The sequence below is a fragment of the Rhinolophus ferrumequinum genome, chromosome 11 (assembly GCF_004115265.2).
Source record: "Rhinolophus ferrumequinum isolate MPI-CBG mRhiFer1 chromosome 11, mRhiFer1_v1.p, whole genome shotgun sequence".
NCBI lineage: Eukaryota > Metazoa > Chordata > Mammalia > Chiroptera > Rhinolophidae > Rhinolophus > Rhinolophus ferrumequinum.
Window position 1 is genome coordinate 77829080 of NC_046294.1, and position 23207 is coordinate 77852286.

The following is a 23207-nucleotide window of genomic DNA, read 5'->3' on the forward strand; positions in this document are numbered from 1 at the left end:
GTTTGACAGGTGACATGTTAATCTGACTAGTTATACTCTAAACTCATCACTGGCTCTTTTCTTCCTACTTGAAGCATGCTCACAAGGTTACTTACCTGGAAACTCATTACACATTTGAAGAGATATTATGAGTATAAAAAGTAACCAATTTTTTAAAAAACGAAGAGTTTAGATCTGGAAGTGACCTCACATTCCCATTCGTATATGCCTATAAAAATACTATAAAATCTTAGATTTGGAAGAATCCTAAGATACTGTCCAGTATCACTTCCCACTTAATTCAGGAATCCTCTTTATCTCTAGCAGGTTATCATTAAGCCTCTGACTGAAGCTCCTTAACTCATGAAGCAGCCTCTTTATTTAAAAAATATTTATGTTAAATTTTTATATTTATGTTTTATTTATGTTTTATATTTATGTTTTATATTTATGTTAAAATTTTTATATTTTATATTTTATATCTGTCTGAAATAGACAGATCTGAAATTACAATTTGATGAGTTTTGATATGTGTATATATGCCTGTGTAATCACTACTCCAAACAAAATATAGAACATTATCTCCCCATTTTTCAAACAGATGTGATTATTAGAGGATTATTTCTTATGTTGAAGCACAATCTGACTGTTTGGAACTTCTTCGTGCTAATCCTAGTTCTCTCCTCTGGAGCATGCACATTCAGCCTAATTTCGCTTTTTCTTGCAGTCCTTCAAATATTTGATCATTGAATATGAGAATATGAACTCTTCAGAATATGCTTAGAGCCACATGTTCCGACATGAATCCAGAACATAAGTCAAGTATTTGTTTTATTTAGGAAGTCTGGTGAAGTGGAGCCTACTACTTTCCATGCATGAATTATGTAATCTTGGGGAAATTTCTGTGCCTTCATAAACTGCAGGGTGAGGAAGGGTGCCTTCCTTACCCGTAAAATGAGGACAAGTCCTATGGGATTGTTGAAGGAAAAAAAATGACATAATGTATCTAAAATCCTTAACATATTTCCTTAGTAAGGTATGTAGTAGAAAGTAGCAGATATTATTTTAAGCAAAGAGGAACTGAACACTTGAAAAATCCTCGGATAAATCTTGTTTCTAATTCTGTCTACTTTATTGACAAGGACTAAGGAGTATAATGTAGTGAAAGAGAACTCGATTTAGAATCAGATTATCTGGGTTTTAATCCTGGCTCATCCATCTATTAGCCTTAAGAAAACACTTAATCTTGATGGCCTATTCCTACATATCTAAAGAAGGAATAATAATGTTGCCTAACCCATATCATAGTGTTGTTAAGCAGTCCAAGATTAAAATGCAGTGTGAGTTCAAGTTCTTTTTAAACTGTAATTTTCAATTATAAGGTAAGGGGGTAAAAATGACGGTGCTCACAAGGAGGCGAGGTAGCAACTATCAACTTGATATCCCAATATCTTTCTGCTATTGCTACCAGTTATGTGGGACTAATGAGGCCAGTGGCAGGTGCTGTAGTGTCCGAAGGTGAGTACCACAGACAAAAGGGGGAAGCGTTCAAATTTCCTTTATTCAGAATTCCCAGCAGAAGCCCACCTGTTCTTTCTTGTCCTTCTAGTGCCAACAACAGATAAATCTCAGTTGGCACTTGTATAGATGAATCACTGTCATTTTTTTGTAGGTGGTACACATTTATTTTCATCTCATTTTTAACTTTTGAAATTATGAGATATGAGAAAAACGTATAAAATATATATACTTGTAACTACCAACAATGTCAAGAAATATCGCATCACTAGATTATAGGGGGTCCCCTTCGCTTGCCCCGTGTGCCTCTCCTTTATTTCTGTGTATGTATTCATATATGTATGTGTATGTATATTTGCATTGATACATTTTAATTTGCCATTCCTATTTTAGTTTTTTCTTGATCTAATAATGTCCTTTATGGCAATTTCCTCCTCCAGCAAAGGATCCAGTTTAGGGTCAGAGGTTACATTTAGTTGTTGTGTCTCTTTAGCCTCTTTTAATCTGAAACATTTCCATAGCTTTTCTTTGTCTTTTATGACATCGATAGTCCTCCCCTCTCTTTAAAAAAGAACGTTCCTCACATTGTGTTTGTCTGGTATTTCCTCTAGTGATGGTTGGATAAGATTATATCGTCTTGGTTCGAATACTGCACAGGTGGTGTTTGCCCTCACGATATCACATTTGGAGGCACATGATATCCATCTGTTGTCATGTTAATTTTGATCACCCAGTCAAGTGTTTGATTTCTCTACTGTGTGTTACTGTTCATTTTTCTTTTTTTTTTGCAGCTAATAAGCCGTTTGTATAGAGACATGCAAATATACTGTTTCTTATGAAGTTCCCCTTTGAATTAGTGTCCGTTGATGATTCTTGCCTGATCTAGTCTTTATCACAATTGTAAAATGATGATTTTTTCATCTCCAGCACCAGCATTCTTTCCACATTTACCAGTGGCCTCATCCTATACTATAAGCAGTTATTATCTGATATCTAAGTAATTCCTCAGTCATTGATTAATTTATCTAATTATTATCTCTATAGACTCATGAATTCTTATTTTAATAAAAATTGTTTATAATGTATTACTGAATTTAATTTTTTGAGTCTGAAATTGTTCCAGGTTTGTCCAGTGGAAGTCCCTTCAACCTGGCTGCAGTGTCCTTGTGTACCCTTGTGATATCTGCCCCTCCTGTCCTTTTTTTGAGAGCTCTTTCTTAATTTCTCGTGTAACAAATTCAACCAATTATTTGAGATCTAGTTCAAATGTCATCTTTTCCAGGGCAACTTTCAAGACTAACTCTGTCCCAAAGATGGTTTTATTTTTCAGCACATCGATGTACAGATTATACTGAATTCTCTCATTCTTGCTTATCCTTAGAAGTGATTTCTAGTTGTTTCATATATTTGATTTATCTCTTCAATAGATTGTGCTTAAGACCAGGGTCTGTGTTTTCTAAGACACCCCCACCCCCACCCCTTGGAAACTTAAACTATTTTAGTTATACAATAGATGTCAAATATTGTTATTATGAATGAATAAAGGAGGAAGGAAGGAAGGAAGGAAGGAAGGAAGGAAAGAAGGAAAGAAGGAAAGAAGGAAAGAAGGAAAGAAGGAAAGAAGGAAGGAAGGAATAGTCTCTCTAGAAAAGTGTTTCTATTTTATACTTTTCAATTTATACGTTGATTGGAAACAGAGATAAATTTTGAAAGTAATTAGACTGGGAGGAGAAAGCAGTGAAAATTGTGTGTTTGTACATTAGTGATACAGAAAAAATTTTAAAAAAAAGCCAGTGACCTCATCAATGAACATTTGGTGATCTCGGTTACCCATCTGACTGATTTGTTATTTTTATTCATAATTTGAGGCAGTGGTTTTATTGCATTATTATATTTTAGCAGGTATTAATGTTTAATATTTTTCTGAGATGATGGAGTTGATATATTTATCATATGTTTTGGTGGAGATTATCTTTGTTTTTATTAAAATTCATTTCTAGTTAGATTAAATGATTTAAAAAGCTATTGGCCGTAAGAGTCTATAAGATTCGGTGGTGGTGAACCTAAGTGAATAGTAGAAACCTTCGTCCTTAGTGTTGTTGCTTGAACTGATCCTATCACGTCCATTTCTCCTTATTGGCCCCTGAACCGGCAGAGATGAGATGACGTATGTTTGTGAGCATGACTCCCTTGCCTTGTGCCCCACTTTTAGAGGGTGCATGGATTTATTCTAGTTATGAAATTCAGCAAAACTTCCTAATCAGAGTGAGTCCAGGGAGAGCTAGTGAATACCATGTAATGAAAATCATTATGTAATAAAAGTTTCATTTTTTAAAAGAAGTATTGTAACAATAACTCCTCAGAACATATTCATTGTGTTAAAGGCTCTTGAAGACTTCATTTGCTAAAATAATTGACCAATTAATCATTTGTATACGATTGGGTGTGTTTTTGATAGACTCGGGGAAGGATTGGGCTGGTGGCACCTACGGAGGTCATGCAGTCAGACCCACTCATCATATAGGTAAGGAGTTTGGGACCCAGACAGGTCAATGAGAGTTAGTCAGTGGCAGAGTTGGTAAAAGAGCCTGCTCTCCCGACTCTTGGTTGAGTGTTCTGTCTACTATACCTCAGAACACACTTAGTGGGTTCTGCTCATTTAAGTCATGTCATGGCATAACTACCACACCCACCATCTGCTTAGTAAACCTTTATAACTAGAAAAAGCATGGAAACTTAAGCCCACTCTGAGCATTACCCTGAATTTCAAATGTCTGAGGTCTAAATGTATGTGTTTTTACTGTAGTTCTCACTAAGCAAGAATGGATCAGTCAAGAATCAGAAGTTTCAGGCATTTTTTTTCTAGGTAGAAAATGAGTTAATCAGATACCGAACCATCTCCATACAAATTTCTGCATTCTATAAAGGCTTTCAGATTAATCAAATCTATTTAGTTACATTGCTACATCACAGTAAACCTTGGTACCAGCAACAGCATCTTCTGTGTGTTGAGGATCAGGCCATGTTATGCTAAGTAGCTCTTCTGTGCTCACCTATCCCACAGCAATGTCATTCATTCAGTAAATATTTGAGATTTATCATGGGCCACACCCAGTGCTTACAATTGGGGATATGAGGTAACTTGTAGGAATCGATCACATCCCTCACTGAACTTGATAGATAATTGAAAACTAAAACCACTAATGTGAGAAATTATGATAGAGGAAGAATATGGAACCATGAGAAAATATGACAGGAGAACTTAACAGTTCTGGGAAGCGATAATTAAGTTGAAACCTGAAGGATCACTAGGAGCAGTTAGATGACAGGACAGGGAAAGGTCATTCTATGCAGAGGGAACAACGTGAGGGAAACTGGAAGCAACAACAGTAATAGCGGGAACACAGACAGTCAGGGGAGTTAGGGGAGATGAGACTCAAGAGCTGGCAGAGCGCCTCAATTCCAAAGATTCTGGAGGCCTTGAAGGACTTTATCCTGAGGCAAAAATAAGCCAATGAAGGCTTTACACCTTTCTGTGTGGCATTTGTCTTATTCTGTTATACTCATTGGTTTATGATAGTTGTAAGTGTGCCTCCCTGATAGACTCTAAACTCCTTGAGAGAAAGGCTATATCTTTTCCATATTTGTTTACTGAGTGTCCATTCAACAGTATGCTTGACACAGACCAAGTGTGCAGTGAATCATTAAAGGCTGAATGAATGATACAGTTAATAATAAATATCACCACGCTCCCTGGTTCTAGCCTCTGGTAAAAGAATGCAGGCTTACCTTGCACCTGTTGTTATGTTAGAGCTAAGTGATTTCTGTAGAGTAGGGAGGATAAATTTCTGAGATTTGCTAGAACCATGTTCTTAGGATATAGTCTTCTTCACTATATCCCTATGAGTATTTAAAGTTGTCCTATAGGTTTTTGGGAAAATGCCAGTTTTGAGTGCATGATGGGTTTGTTGTTTGTGCCTCATAACAGAAGACTCCGTGTTTAAAGCATCTGTTGACAAAAGCCCTGCAGATTTTGGGTCATTCTTTACAGGGAATGTTGACATTCTAAAGACCACATCCATAGGTGACCTCATTGTAGCAATCCCTTCTGGTTAAGCACTGTGCTGGGTAAGCGCTATTTACGGTATCTAAATTCAGGCACACTGGTTTGTGGTAAGCCCTACATCATCTGTTTCTTGTTTATGTAGATATGTTGGGGTCCTGCACAAAATCACCATAGTATTTGATGACTTTGTAAATTCCCCTTTTTTCCTGTTTTTAATCAATGTAAAAAGCCACAATTTCATTAAATAGTTATTTTTGACAGTGATATGAGCCGTTGTGATTAGTTTTGATAACTGTTTTTTAACATCAAATAAAATATTTTACTGATTTCTGACCCATCTCTTCAGTTTAGGTAGTAGCAGACTGCCATTCAGTAATTATTGCCATGGAAACCAAATCTAGGCTAACTCCGCTGCTTTAGAAATGTTCATTGGTCTGTGGTTTCTTGATGAGGCTCTGCAGATTATGCAGTCCCTTAAGATCTCTTTCCAGTAACACCTGCGTGTATGTGTGTGTGTGTGTGTGTGTGTGTGTGTGTGTGTATGTGTGTGGTGTGTGTCTATGTGTACAGAAAGATGTATATATGTCAGACAGTTTGTTCCCCACTGATAATTCATGTGACTTATGTTATGTGAAGAAATACGTTCTTTGGTGTAGTTAACATTACGGTTCTTTTAATCTTTTCTTGATATAGTGGAACAAACACATTATGGATTGGGCTCTGCTCTTGTCTTTCACTTACATCTCATAAAATACTGAGGTGCAAACCATACTTAGAGTGCCCCAGCATTACCAAATTAGATGTTCCCATTGAGTGAGTAGGACCCTCTATTGCAGGCTGAATCTGAATCTCAGTGGAAAACACAAAAACAAAGAAAAGTGATGCCATACTGCCTATGAGTTTGTAGAAGCAACATGTAATCCAATGTGGCATAAAGAATTTCCAGCATGCTCCAGATTAAACCCGTAGTGCCCATGTGAATGGACTGGGATGCTGCTCATGGATCCATTGCCAGTGACCCTCTGTTGACTGACTACAGGGTGGCGGCCATTTCTGCTGCCAACATGATGGAGACTAGATGTCATTAAGGCTGTGTTATAATGACAAGTACATTATAAATATTGCAGGGAGAAAGAATAGTGAACACAAGAACCCAATGTTGAATTTGCTTTTTTTCTTTGTTGGTAGTTTGCCCTTCTGAAAGGGGAGGGTGAATGTGCCTCTCTAGACGTTTTTTTTGAAACTCCTTTGCTGCCTTCTTTAACCTTCTGGTCTTTTTCTAGATGGCTTTGTCCAAGTCCTAGAGCAGGAAGTTGTCTTTTATTTCTCTGTGATTTCTCTCTCAATAATTAGGATCCACTCTCAAGGCTTCATTCTTCGGCAGCCTTCTTCTTTTCTCAGCTCTAGCCCCTCATTTCCAGCTTCCTGCTGCATATGGCTTCCCTGATAACGTATGTGCATCTTTCCTCACAAACCAGGTCAGTTCTCTGGCATCATTAGTGTTGTTAAAGGAATTCACTGGTTTCTCAGTCAGGTGGGCTTATACCCCGGTCTCATTTGTGACTACTTTCTTTCCAAACTACTGTACTGTTCACACATTACAGATTTTACTTCCTTAATAATTCTTATGTCCCATCCCCAATTATACGACCATAATGTATACCATCATCATCTTTTATTCAACATTTGCCGTAATTTAACAACCAAATTTCCCAACTGCCAGACTTCTTTTCCCAGCCCATTCTGCAACTTGCTGCCAAATTATTTGTCTTAAAGCTTATCTCTGATTAGACAATCTCTTTATTCAAGAATATACAATGGCTCCCCATTGCTTCTTAGTGAAATATCCATGACAAACCATTTCAAGATTCATTACATTTTCCAGACCTATTTGCTGATACCATCCCAGATTCTACAAGGTATTTACTGATCTGGAAAACTTACTCAGATCCAAATATATTCCTGTGTCAAACAAGCAACTTTTAATTTGTTTGAGTGTTGGCTTATCTGTCTTATTCACTAGACCATAAGTTCCAGGGGGCACTCTGTCTGTTTTCAACTCTATCCTCTTATCTAGTATAGTACCTGGAACATAGCACAGTAGGTAAATTTTAAATGAATGAATATATTATGTGATTTGCTCCCACAGAACTTTGTGAATGCAATTCTTATGCCTGGACTATCTTATTTGTACAAATCTGCCTATTGTAATACCTTCTATGCTTCAATACTCATTCAAATATTACCCCTTCTAAGTTTCTTAGTCTTTTTCCATTCTCATCCTACCTGTGTTCCCTTTTTGCACTTCCCCAACTTAGTGTGTTCCTCCTTCTTTGCTTTGATGCTTCCTTATGTCTCTTACCATACAATGCTATCATATTTTGGATATTTGCACACTATTAGCTTTAGGTCCAACTATCAATGGCTATGTTATGCTGATTCTCTTTGGTCCTGTTTTTCTCTGATTTGGACAAATGTGTAGATGGCATGTTTATTACATTTGCAGATGATGTGAAGCTGGGAGAGGAGCCAATGACTTGGTATTCAAGAAAGGCTTGGAGGCAGGAGAAGTGGACCAAATTTAACAAGATGAAATTAAAGAAAAATGTGCTTTATCCACAAAGGGCTTAAAACCAGCTGTACAAGTATAGGATGGGAAGCATGCAGATGAGTAAAAAGTTAAGAATCTTGGTTGACAGTTGGTTAGTATGGAAAGAATGATGTGGCTGCTAAAATGATGAAGCAATCTTGATCTTAGATCATGACTATATTGATAGAAACAGACTCCAGAATGAAAGGAGTGAGAATTCTCCTTCACCTTAGGCTGACCCGTCCATACTCTAAGACATATAGAAACACTGGGGTATATTAAATAGAGAAGGACCAGAATTTTGAAGGATCTAGAAACCAATTAACCATGACTTATATAAGTAACTAGAAATATTTCCCACGTGGAGTGGGATTATGATAGCTGCCTCTCAGATGATAGTTCTCATTTGTTAAAGAAAAGTAAGAAGACACAGGAGGCTTTTCAGGAATCAGAAAAGGAAACAACATTCTGCTGGCCACGGGTGTCCCAGATAGAATTGACTTCCTCCAGAGAGTGAGTTTGCTGTCCCTGGAAATGCTGAAGCTGAAGATGGGTAATGGAACTAAATAGTTTCTACAGTCTTTTATATCCTATTTTTATAGTCCCAAGATTATAGATTTTCTTACATTTTCTATTTTCTTGTGAAAATGAGGGGGAAATGTCTCCCATATTTATTTATTCAAACAAAAATCGGAGACGTTAAATGTCCTCAGGACTACATTGTGCGAGGTACAAGGGGGGGAGTGGCGTACGATGATGGTATATAGTTTAGACTGTGGGAGGAAATGGATATAAACTAATAATTGTAATACAGTTTGATGAGAGCTGTAGTAGAAGTACTTATGAGATGACTTATGAAGAAAGGGCATATATCTTTTCTTGAGTGAGATAGAGAAGGCTTCACAATGGAACGACATTTGATCAGGGCTTTGAATGAATTGGCACATGCTAGGAGCATGGAATGTTTGTATGAGTTCTGGACCCTTGGGTGGATTATCTTCAGTAGACTCAGGTGCATTTATACAGGGGTAAGGAAATTAATTCTCTTTAGTAGTGCAGAGATTTTGAAAAAATTACCAATTCTTCTTATAAGAGAAATACTTGTTTATCTTAGAAAATTCAGTAAATAAAAAATGAATAGAGTAGAAAAGAAAAGAATCTATAACTCTGCTCCTAAGAGAGAACTCCCATTAATATTTTGGGTGCTGCTTTAGAAAGTAAAGAGACTTGGTATGTGGAGTTGCAGCTTTAGGAGGGTGATCCCTGGGAGACCTTTCATAGGCAATGATGAATAAGCTGAAACCTGTAGGATAAGGAGTGGTCAGGCAATTGAAAAACTGGGGGGTAAACTTCCAAGACAGAGGTAGTAAGGCAAAGGCAGTGAAGCAAGAAACTTATTGCTGAAGGAGTAGGAAGGAAATGAGTGCAGTTGGAATGTGTGAGCAAAGGAGAATTGTAAGTGAAGGTGGTGAGGAAGGCAGGAGACCAAACATGCAGAACACGGGAAACCACGTTTGTATCTTATTCCTAGTGCTTTGGGGAACTACTGACGGGTTTTTAAAGCAGAAACAACATGATATGGTTTGTGTCTCTGAAAGATGACTGCCTGCTGTGTGGAGAACAGACCGAGGTGGATGTGAGGCTGAGCAGAGGCAGAGAGTGCTTGAAAGACTAACAGAGTCCCGACTGGAGCTGATCATGGCTCCAACTGGAGTAGGAAAGGGAGAAACAATTTTGGCTTTTTAAAAAAAGAGATAGAACTAATAGGACTTTAGTGATTTTATGTAGGGTGTGATGAAAAGTTAAATAAAGGATAATTAACCACTTTATATCAGAAAAACATTCATTGTATCTGTCGATTGTTTTCATATTTATTACAGTTACCATAAACTCCATGTAGTTCTCATTACAGAGTATGGATTCAGTCATTCTTAACATTTTTTGTCTTATAAAAATATTGAGTGAGCTAATCCCTCCAGATATTGTTATAAACATATACTTGGCCTACGTGGGCTCTATCTGACATTTGAAATCAATATTATTTTGCTCAGGCTGTGAAATCTTCCTCCGAAGACTATTTTATCAAAGCTTTTTTTTTTAAGTAGTTTTTCTTATTAAATGAGTAAATATTTGTTTTATTGTAGAGTTAAGTAAATAACGGTGGACAGAGAAGACCTAAAAGAGATCATTGGTGTTTACCTAGATATATACCTGTTAATATTTTGTGGTAGAGACTTTCATACAGGACAGATTTATATGGAGCTAATGAAGCTTGCATAGATCCCTTTCCAGGCCGAGAGAAGCCCAAGTAATTTTGTATTCATCATTTGTATGCTTTCCCTAAAATGGTCTCTCCCCATATTTTATAAACAAAACCAGCATCCAGCCCTATTTCCAGATTATTTATTTATAAGTAAATTTCATTTTATGAAAAATAGTGTCATACTCTACTAGATTTTATTTCCTAAAATATTATCAGTATCTTTCCATGCTGTTGAATAGTCTATAATCATAATTTTATGGGGCATTGTCTTTTGCCATATGCCTATACCATAATGTATTTAGTTAAATGGCCATTTTTGAGATAGTGAGGCTGAATAAGGTGTTCTTCTATTTGTATTTGATACTCATTAAATTCGTGCTGTGGATCTCTTACTAGAAGGGACAGATTTCCTAGTATTCTCTGGTAAAGACTTCTGTAGTATTGCTATCCACATGGCTATTTCCAGGAATAGAATTAAAATACCAGGTGAATCATTTGTTTCCTCAATATTTCTCTTCCTGTTGCAGTACTATGGATTTAGGTGAAGTTTGGGGTGACTCTTGTTTTAGTTAGAATCAATTACTGTTCCATAATATGTAAAATAATTAAATGAAAAATTCTACTTGCTAATGTTTATTTAAAACTTTTAAAATTAATGGAAGTTCATTAGAATTATTAGATCACAATGATCTCTGGTTACTTCAAAAAGACAAAAATAGAGTGGGTGAATTAGCTCCTGCACACATTATTTGCAACACACATATTAGGTATTCACTTATAATAGCAAGAAATGTTAATGAGGAGGCCAATAGTTTAATTAAAAAAGAAAACTATATGGGAATAATTTTGGAAATCCTGAAAATGCCAAAAAAAAATGTGATTGTACCCCCAAGAGTACATAGTAATACCCCAAATTTTAAAATAACAATAGAAATGTTACAAAGGTGCATGTATTTGGTTTTCAGATAATAATGCAAATGATCAGATATCATTGCATGAAATGACTTAATACTGATAAATGTTAAGAAAACCATTTGAATGTAGGTGTTAAAAATTGTTGCTCTTGAAAGGGTTTTGGGTATTTCCTGGTTTATATGAGCTGTTTCTATTGTGTATACTACTGTATTGATGATTTTTACCACTTTTACCACTAGTTTAGTCTCCCAGGCAATATGGTAGACTGAACTGATGTGGCAAGTATGGAGAGTACATTTCCAACTTCTGGGGTTTTATAATATAATCAAGTAAGAAAGCCCATAGTCCAGCTCAAAAGCAAAAAAGAGAAACTCTGAGGAGCTAGAAACTAAGAGGAAACAAAGCCAGAGTATGAGAGCAAATTAAATCTGAAAAGCTACAGAACTATTGAAACTTAATACAAGCCTAGGCTAGAGTTTTACAAATGAAGGAGAAGATAGATGGAAGTTAAAGACAAGGATCCTGTGTGTCTGGAAGTGAGTCCCCTGATTATGCAAACCTGAGAAAGACTAAATCAGGTCCTCAAACAATTCTGTCCATTGGTCTAGGGACACAGCAAACACAATGGGTACCTTGGGTAATGAGTAGAAAAAGTTATCTGTAAGGAAAAGAAACCCAAAGATTTTTCTGGAGATGTGGGAGTTGAGCCAAGAAAAATTCTTTCAACAAATACTTGTTGAGCATTTATGTTATTAAAAGCAGCCATTATTTCTGGTCAAGATGGTAGAGTAGGTTAAACCCTGTGCTTGCCTCCTCTCATGACCATATCAAAATTACAACTAGCTGAACTGAAGTCTTACAACCAAGGATATGCAGAAGAAGCCACCTAGAGACAGGTAGGAGGAGCAGATAAATGGATCGGGTTGGTCCCATACCCGCGTGTGATCATTAAAAATCGGGAGGGATATCTCAGCTACAGAGGTCACCACCAGAGGACCAATGGGTTCCAGCCCCACACCAGACTCCCCAGCCCAAGTTTCCAATGCTGGGAAGAGAAGTCTCCATAAGCCCTGGCTGTGAAAACCAGTGGAGATTGTGGCTGAGTGAAATCGAGGGCTGCTGGAGTCCCAGGTGATCCCCTTAATGAGCCTATGCATGGACTTACTCACTCTGAGCTCCGGTGCTTGGGGAGCAGCTTAAATGGTGCCGGGGACACATGAGGATTAACTGAATTGTCTGGCTGCAGAGTGAGGGCTGGAGGGGCAGCTTTCTCCCAGACAGAAGTGCTGGCAGAATTCATTGTTACTTTGTTGAGCTCGCCCCACTCCCTGTGTGCAGATACCAGTGGCTGCCATATCTGAGTCTCCATCAACCTAGTTAATACCTTCCATCCTGCTCTGGTGATTCTGAGACCCAGCCCCACCCAACTTTCAGGCACACCTAAGCTGGTTCCAGTGGTGTCATGCAGGGTGTCATGTGGGGTTTCTAGTCCCGCTCCCCACATAGGAACTCAGGATATGGTGAAGCCAAAAAGGAACACCAACAGAGCCATAGATAGGGGAGTCATACCACAACAGTCTTGCTGGTGGCTGGGTTGGAGACACAGGAAACAGGATCCACACCATCTGCAACCTGCCATCCGCTTCTCTGCCAACTAAACCAACCCCACTTGCTAACTGCAATCCACCATCTGCTTCTCTGCCAACCAACCCTACTTGCTAGCTGCAATCCGCCCTGCTAACTGTAATCTGCTGTGCTGACTGCAATCCACACTTGTTAGCTCAGTCATCATCTTCTTGCTAGCCCCCATTTGCTGCTAGCATAGCCATGGAAGTTATATTAGTGGCCAATGGCTCACTGGTTACAGCTGATGGCCAACTAGCCACAGCTGATGGCCGTCCAATCACAGTTGATGGCCATTTACTACCTGAGTGAGCACCTTCCCATGTGAAGGCAACAGCCTGGAAACTGCACTCCTGGCTCTATCCCCACAAGTGGCTTTTCCATACACAGCCTGTCTTGGTTCATGCTGCACACTTTCCTAAAATCTCTCAAAGGCTCACAAAAACCAAATAAGCATCACCTGGTTTCAGTGTGTCCCATACTTCTGGCTGAGCAGCCCCAAGCCCAGCACCATCAGCAGCTGGCCTCAGTTCATGGCTTGGCTTCAAGAGGCACCTCTAAGCCCAGCACAGGTGGTAGCCATCTGTGGATTGCTTTGTGGCTCCTGCCAGGTGGTGCCAGGGACGGCAAATCCTGCCATTGAACTTGGACTGCAGTGGGGCCCCTTCCAGGAGGCCCTGGGCTGGCATGCCTGGTGGTCAGCTTCAGACAAAGCTGGAGATCACCTGCCCACCTCCAAGAACAACATAACCAAAGGGCAGAGTGGGAAGCCACCAGAGCCCCACTAAAGTCAATCCTGCTCTGTGGGGTCAGCCCCTGCACAGCAACTTCTCCACTGTAATCACAGCCAGTCGTCACAGCCAGTCAGACTGAGGGTCAATCCCTCCCACTGATGTGCAAACAGCAACCAGGACTCAACTATAACAGGAGAGTACACATAACTCACACCTAAAGAACCTGGCTCAGGTGACCAGGGAGACTGCGCCACTGGGCCTCACAGCACACCTACTACATATGGCCACTCTACTAAGATGGAGAGACATAGCAGTGCTACCTAAATATATAAACAAACACAGGGAGGCAGCCAAAATGGAGAGATAAAGAAACATGTCGCAAATTAAAGAACAGAACTAAGGTCTAGAAAAACAAGTAAACAAAACAGAGACAAGCAATCTACCAGACTCAGAGTTCAACACACTGATTATAAGGTGGCTCAGTGATCTCAGGGAGAACTTCAACAAAGAGATAGGAACTAAAATATGGAGTTAGAAAACATAAAAAAGGACCAGTCAGAAATAAAGAGTATAATAATTGAAATGAAGAATACATTAGAATAAATCAGAAGTAGATTAGATGAAGCAGAGGACTGAATCAGCAATTTAGAAGATGAGGTAACAGAAAACACCCAATCAGAACAGCAAAATGAAAAAAGAATAAAAAAAAAATGAGTATAGTTTAAGAGGTCTGTGGGAAAACATCAAGTGCACCAACATTCACATCATATGGGTACCAGAAAGAGAAGAGAGAGAGCAAGGAATTGAAAACCTATTTGAGGGGTGACGTCATAGGAATGGCGGCAGCAGGGTGCACTTTTTGAGTTCTCCTCTGGATCTTATCACAAATGGGACATCTATAACCCATCAAAGGACTCTTTGCTCATCACACAGAACAGCTAAGAGACTCGTGCAAGGATTACTTGAAGGTGGGCAAATTGGGCAAGCAGGGGAAGAGGGAAGGGAGCAGAGTGGAGACGTGGTACGCATCCGTGGCTGCAGAGATGCAGGGGATCCCAGGACAGAACAGAGACCACAAAAGCCAGGAGGTGGGCTCTTTCCCTGTGTCCCACAGCTGATCTCTTCTGCCGAGGGGGCAGCATACCCAGCATTTGAGGCAATAACCTCAGCTGAGACCTCCAGTTGGGCCCTAGGCCGGACAAAGGACACAAACTCCATACCTGAGCCCCTCCACCCGCTCTTCCAATCCTACCCCCTCCCTTCCAGAGACTTAAACTGGCCCCTGAACTGAGGAGTGGAGCCTTAGTGCTCAGGCTCTGGGAAGACTGGCATGCAGCTCTGACCCAGGGAAGAGGCTGGGAAGAGTGTGATTTTTGCTGGGCTAGGAGAGAAGAGACTCCTCCATCCCCAGCCACCACCTTTTCTGGCCTGTGGGAAGAGTGTGACACGGCTGGCTGGGAGAGAGAAGACCCCTCCAACCCAGCCCCCACCCTTTCTGGCCTGCTTAGGCAGGGCAACTACTACAGCAGAGGTACTCCCAGGGATCAGCAGTAAGTGGCTGATGCAGCTCTGGGCTTTCAGCAGCTCAGAAATCTCCCGCCCGCCACACATACACACACTGGTGGTGCTACTCTCAGTGCGCATATGTGCAGGCAAGGGCAGAAACTGCACTGACTTTGTAGAAACTACCATCCAGACCCCTCAGCCCCAGGCATCTAAATCTGCAGTCCCAACGTCACTCTGGGCACCAGGTGACCGGCTCTGCCTGCACAATACGCAGAGGACTCTTTGGTACAGCAGAGGACAACCTGGAGATTACTTGAGCGGGGGGGCTTAAGCCAAGACTGGCGTTGCTTTTTGTTTTGTTTTGTCTTTATATCTTTGATATGTTTGCCTGTGTTGAGTGGGGGTTCTCGATTGTTTTTACATGTGAATGTATTTGATTTTTTCATCGTTGTTGTTGTTGTTGTGCTTGGTGACTTGCTTTGTTCTGAAATTGCCCTACCAGGGCCCAGCTTAAGAGGCACAAGATTCAACATACCCAGAGGCCAACTCCAGAACAAACCAGAGTACTACCGGGTTTGACCTACAAGTCACACACCCAGAAGGAATTCTCTACAGGCACAAGAGACCATAGAGGCTAAACCACATTTAAGTAGTCAAACCTCACGCCGCAGAACACCCTGCGGTGGGCAGAGCCAAGTCTCACAACTAGTCAGCCTAGGAGTTAACCTCACCTACTCACAAGTGAAAAGCAATTAAAGATCTTCTTGAACAGGACAATATACACAACACAAGAGTCACCTTTGGAGCACACACAGAGGAGAAGAACGAAGTAGTGCAAGTCAAATACAAAGGACACATACTACATAAGATAACCCAGCAAGAACTAAGAACTCTATGGGATCTACCTAATACATTGCAGCAAACACAGAGTCAGCCAGAGTGGGGAAACAAACAAACATGTCCCAAATAAAAGAACAGAAGAAACCTCCAGAAATGGAACCAAATGAAACAGAGGTACCCAACCTATCAGAGACAGAGTTCAAAACACTGATGATAAGAATGTTTAAGGAGTTTAGAGACAACGTAAAAAAGGATGTAGAAATCATAACGAACAACCAGTTAGAACTAAAGAACACAATTACCGAAATTAAAAACTCACTTGAAGGAATTACCAGCAGGTTAGATGAAGCAGAGGATCGAATCAGCGACTTAGAGGACAAGGTAGCAGAGATCACCCAAACGGAACAACAGAAAGAAACAAAAATAAAAAACAATGGCTTAAGAGACCTCTGGGATAACATCAAGCGCAACAACATGTTCTTCATAGGAATACCAGAAGGTGAAGAGAGGAAGCAAGGGATTGAGAACATATTTGAAGTAATAATGTCTGAAAACTTCCCCAACCTGATGAAGGAAACCAACATACAAGCCCAAGAAGTGCAGAGAGTTCCAACCAGGATAAACCCAAACAGGTCCACACCAAGACACATTATAGTTAAAATAGCAAAGGTTAAAGACAAAGAGAGAATCCTAAAAGCAGCAAGAGAAAGACAGAGGGTTACATACAAGGGAACTCCCATAAGACTATCAAATGACTTTTCTACAGAAACATTGAAGGCCAGGAGGGAGAGGCAGGAGATACTCAAAGTGATGGAGAACAAAGGCCTACAACCTAGATTGCTTTATCCAGCAAGGCTATCATTTAAAGTTGATGGAGAGACAAAGAGCTTCCCAGAAAAGAATAAGCTAAAGGAATTTATTATCACTAAAAGGACTTCTGTAAATAGAAGAAAGATGAAAACAATCTAACTACAAATTTAAAAATGGCAATAACTATGTACCTATTAATAATCACTTTAAATGTAAATGGATTAAATGCTCCAATCAAGAGACATAGGGTGGCTGAGTGGATAAGAAAGCAAGACCCTTGTATATGCTGTATACAAGAGACTCACCTCAGATCAAGACACACACAGGCTAAAAGTGAAGGGTTGGAGTAAGACATTTCATGCAAATGGAAATGAGAAAAAAGCTGGAGTTGCAATACTTATATCTGACAAAATAGACTTTAAAATGAAGAACATATTAAAAGATAAAGATGGGCACTATATAATAATAAAGGGATCGATCCGACAAGAGGACATAACCCTCGTATGCACCCAACCCTCTATGCACCCAATATAGGAGCACCTAAGTATATAAAACAGATGTTGACTGACATAAAGACAGAGATCAACAGTAACACTAATAGTAGGGGACTTCAACACACCTCTGATAACAAGGGAAAGGTCTTCCAGACAGAAAGTCAATATGGAAACAACGGCCTTAAATGACACATTGGACCACCTGGATTTAATCGATATTTTCAGAGCATTTCACCCCAAAGCTGCAGAATACACGTTCTTCTCAAGCGTACATGGAACATTTTCCAAGATAGACCATATGTTAGGCCACAAAACAAGTCTTAATAAATTTAAGAAAATTGAAATCATACCAATTGTCTTCTCTGACCACAGTGATATGAGATTAGAAATGAACTACAGGAAAAAAACTGGAAGACACACCAATTCATGGAGGCTGAATAACATGTTACTAAATAATGAATGGGTCAACCAGGAGATCAAGGAAGAAATCAAAAGATATCTCAAGACAAACGAAAATGAAAACACGATGACCCAAAATCTATGGGATGCCACGAAAGCAGTCCTAAGAGGGAAATTCATAGCATTTCAGGCCTACCTAAAGAAACAAGAAACATCACTAATCAACAGTTTATCTTCACACTTAAGGGATATGGAAAAAGAAGAGCAAAATAAACCCCAAGGGAGTACAAGGAAGGAGATAATAAAGATCAGAGCAGAAATAAATGAAATAGAAACCAGAAAAACAATACAAAAGATCAATGAATCCAAGAGTTGGTTCTTAGAGAAGATAAACAAAATTGACAAACCTTAACCAGACTCATTAAAAAAAAGAGAGAGAGGACCCAAATTAATAAAATCAGAAATGAAAGAGGAGAAGTGACAACAGACACTGCAGAAATACAAAAATTTTTAAGAAATTACTATGAGCAACTATATGCTAACAAATTTGACAATCTGGAAGAAACGGACAATTTTCAAGAGTCGTACAACCTTCCAAGGCTAACTCAAGAAGAAACAGAAAACCTGAATAGATTGATTAACACCAGGGAAATTGAATCAGTAATCAACAATCTCCCAACAAACAAAAGCCCTGGACCAGATGGCTTTACAGGTGAATTTTACAAAATGTTCAAAAAAGAATTATCCCCTATTCTTCTCAAGCTCTTCCAAAAAATCCAGAAGGAGGGAAGACTCCCAAACACTTTTTATGAAGCCACTATCAACCTGATCCCAAAATCAGACAAAGACACCACAAAAAATGAAAACTACAGGCCGATATCTCTAATGAACTTAGATGCAAAAATCCTCAACAAAATATTAGCAAACAGAATTCAGCAATACATTAAAAAGATCATACACCATGATCAAGTGGGATTCATCCCTGGTATGCAAGGGTGGTTCAACATCCGCAAATCAATTAATGTGATACACCACATTAACAAAGTGAAAAATAAAAATCACATGATCATATCAATAGATGCAGAAAAAGCATTTGATAAAATCCAGCAGCCATTTATGATAAAAACCCTTAAGAAAGTGGGAATAGAGGGATCATATCTCAACATAATAAAGGCCATATATGATAAACCCACAGCTAACATCATACTCAATGGGGAAAAGCTAAAACCATTCCCCCTAAGATTAGGGACAAGGCAAGGTTGCCCACTATCTCCGCTTCTATTCAACATAGTGCTGGAAGTTCTAGCCACAGCAATCAGACAAGAAAAAGAAATAAAAGGCATCCAAAATTGGTAAGGAGGAAGTAAAATTATCATTATATGCAGATGACATGATACTATATATAGAGAACCCTAAAGACTCCACCAAGAAGCTATTAGAGCTGATAGATGAATTTAGTAAAGTAGCAGGATACAAAATTAATATTCAGAAATCAGTTGCATTTGTATATACCAATAATAAAACATCAGAAGGAGAAATTAAAAAAAATCCCATTTACAATTGCTCCCAAGACTATAAAATACCTGGGAAAAAATTTAACCAAAGAAGTAAAAGATCTGTACTCAGAAAATTATAAGGCACTGAAAAAAGAAATGAAGGAAGATACAAATAGATGGAAACACATACCATGTTCATGGATAGGAAGAATTAATATAGTTAAAATGTCCATACGCCTAAGGCAATATACATATTCAACGCAATTCCTATCAAACTACCAACAACGTTTTTCACAGAAATAGAACATATAATCCTAAACTTTATATGGGACCATAAAAGACCCCGTATAGCCTCAGCAATCTTGAGAAATAAGAACAAAGTGGGAGGTATAACGATAACTGACATCAAATTATACTACAAGGCTACAGTAATCAAAACAGCATGGTACTGGCATAAAAACAGACACATAGATCAATGGAACAGAATAGAGAGTCAAGAAATAAATCCATGCCTATATGGCCATTTAATCTACGAAAATGGAAGCAAGAATGTACGGTGGGGTAAAGACAGTCTATTCAATAAATGGTGCTGGGAAACCTGGACAGACACATGCACAAAAATGAAGCTGGACCACTCCTTACACCAAATACAAAAATAAATTCAAAATGGCTTAAAGACTTAAATGTAAGATCTGAAACCATAAAATTCCTAGAAGAAAATATAGGAAGAAACTTCACAGACATTACCTGGAGTAAGATTTTTACTGATATATCCCCTCATGCGAGGGAAGTAAGAGAAAAAATAAACATGTGGGATTACATCAAACTAAAAAGTTTTTTCACAGCAAAGGAAACCATCAATAAAACAAAAAGGGATCCTACTGAATGGGAAAAGATATTTGCCCATTGATATATCTGATAAGGGGTTAATATCACAAATTTATAAAAAACGTACTCAACTCAACTCCAAAAAAACAAACAACCCAATTAAAAAATGGGCAGAAGACATGAAGAGACATTTTTCTAAAAAGGACATACAGATGGCAAACAGATATATGAAGAAATGCTCAACCTCACTAACCATCAGAGAAATGCAAATAAAAACCACAATGAGATACCACCTCACCCCAGTCAAAATGGCTATCATCAATAAATCAACAAACAACAAGTGCTGGCGTGGATGTGGAGAAAAGGGAATGCTTGTGCACTGTTGGTGGAATTGCAGATTCCACCACTATGCAGCCACTATGGAAAACAGTATGGAGGTATCTCAAAAATCTGCAAATGGAACTACCGTATGTTCCAGCAATTCCACTCCTAGGTATCTATCCGGAGAAATCCAAAACTCCAATTCAAAAGTCTTTATGCACTCCTATGTTTATTGCAGCACTATACACAATAGCCAAGACATGGAAACAACCGAAATGCCCATCGGTAGATGACTGGATTAAGAAACTGTGGTACATTTATACAATGGAGTATTACACAGCTGTAAAGAAGAAAGAAATCTTACCATTTGCAACAACATGGATGGACCTAGAGAACATTATGTTAAGTGAAATAAGTCAGACAGAGAAAGACAAATACCATATGATCTCACTTATATGTGGAATCTAAAGAAAAGAATAAGTGAATGAACTAATCAGAAACAGTTTTGGAGACATAGAGGAAAAACTGAGGGTTGCTAGATGGACAGAGAGGGTGGGGGTATGGGGGAAGGTGAGGGGATTAGAAAACAGTCAGTAACCACGAGATGGCCACGGGGTTTTAAAAATTAATTTGGGGGAATGTAAGCAATAATGTTGTAAAGATTTTGTGATTTTGTAGGGTATCCAATGGTCACTTGTCTCATTAGGGAGACCACCTCAGGGATGATGTAGATGACTGATCACTGCACTGTACACCTGAAGCTGAAGCTGAACAATAATGAATGCCGACTATAATTTTATATATATGTATGTATATATATATATGTATGTATATACTTACAAGAAGCGGAGTACAGCATTAGGAATAGAGAGAGTGGAAATGTAATGGCTCTGTGTGATGTCAGAGGGATAATGGATGGGGGAAGGGGGGTTCACACAGTGTGAGGGATATAAATGATAAAAGTCTAAGTATTACTTTGTCTTGTGCACCTGAAACTAATATAAATAAATAAATAAATAAATAAATAAATAAATAAATAAATAAAAGAAATAGGAAAAAAAAAAAACTATTTGAAGAAATAATAATGAAAAATTTCCCTAACCTGATGAAGGAAATAGACAACAAGACCAGAAGCACAGAGTCCCAAATAAGATGAACCCAAAGAGGCCCACACCAAGACACATTATAATTAAAATGCCAAAGTTTAAAGACAATCTTAAAAGCAGCAAGAGAAAGGCAGTTAGTTACCTACAAGGGAGCTGCCATAAGACTTTTAGCTGATTTCTCAACAGAAACTTTGCAGGTTAGAAGAGATTGGTATGAAATATTCAAAGTGATGAAAATCAAGGACATGCAACCAAGATTACCCAGAAAAGCTATTATTTAGAATCAAAGCACAGATAAAAAGCTACCCAGACCAAAAACAAACAAACAAAAAAACTGAAGGAGTTCATCACCACCAAACCAGTATTATAAGGAATGGTTGAGTAACTTCTTAAGACCCCCCCAAAAAAATTAATTAAAAATAATTTAAAATAATTATAAAAAATAATTATTTTAAATGTAAATGGATTAAGTGCTCCAATAAAAAGATAGAATGGCTGAATGGAGAAGAAAACAAGACCCTTACATATGCTGCCTACCAAGAGACTCATTTCAGATCAAAAGACACACAGACTGAAAGTAAAGGGATGGAAAAATATATTTTATGAAAATAGAAACAAAGAAAAGCTGGGGTAGCGATATTTATACCAGACAAAATAGACTTTAAAAGAAAGGCTGTAACAAAAGACAAAAACGTACCCATAATACCACTTCTGCATATTTATCCAAAGAAACCCAAAACACTAGTTTGAGGAGACAGGTGCATCCATATATTCATTACAGCGTTGTTTACAATGGCCAAGATGTGGAAGCAACCTGGGTGTCCATCGATGGATGAATGGATAAAGAGGAGGTGGTACATATGTGAGGTGTGATAAAAAAAATATGGTGAATATTTAAATTAAAAAAATGATTACAGTAAAAGACACATTTTCATTAATTTACCTCAAAATACTCTCGTTCGCTTTGAACACACTATCCCATATTTCTTGCCATTTTCTGAAGCAGTTCTGGAAATCTTCTTTCATGAGTGTCTTTAGTTGCACTGTCATGGCTGACTTGATGTCCTGAATTGATTCAAAATGTTTTCCTTTCCTGGTCCTTTGGACTTAGGGGAAGAGCCAGAACTTGCACAGTGCCAGATCCAGTGAATAAGGTGGATGAGAACACATAGTAATGTCTTTTTTTTTCAATCGGGGAATATTGGGGAATAGTGTGTTTTTCCAGGATGTCAAGTCGTTTTTTCAATCTAGCTGTCGGGGGCACAGCTCAGCTCCAAGTCAAGTCGTTGTTTTCGATCTAGTTGTGGAAGGCACAGCTTACTGGCCCATACAGGACTCGAACCAGCGACCTCGGTGTTATGAGCACCGTGCTCTAACCAACTGAGCCAACTGGTCACCCACCGGCAGCTCAGCTCTAAGCTCAAGCCATTGTTTACAATCTAGTTGTGGAGAGCACAACTAGTTCACTGGCCCATGTGGGAATTGAGTTGGCAACCTTGTTGTTAAGAGCTCATGCTCTAACCAACTGAGCCATCCAGCCGCCCAGTAATATCTTTATTTGACAGAAATTGCAGTACCAGAAGAAATGTGTGACATGGAGTGTTGTCATGATGGAGGATGAAGTAAAGACACTCACAAAAGAGGACTTCCAGAACTGCTTCAGAAAGTAGGAAGAATGATGAGATAAGTGTGTTCGAAGTGAAGGGGAGTATTCTGAGG

At 38.7% G+C, this 23207-nt stretch overlaps 1 non-coding gene across 1 annotated transcript; it reads right to left on the minus strand.

Annotated features, from left to right (window-relative positions):
- Positions 1–22809: 22809 nt before the first annotated feature.
- Positions 22810–22883, minus strand: TRNAM-CAU (transfer RNA methionine (anticodon CAU)). Its single transcript has one exon. It is a non-coding gene; the product is annotated as a tRNA-Met (tRNA).
- Between the last annotated feature and the right edge of the window lie 324 nt (positions 22884–23207).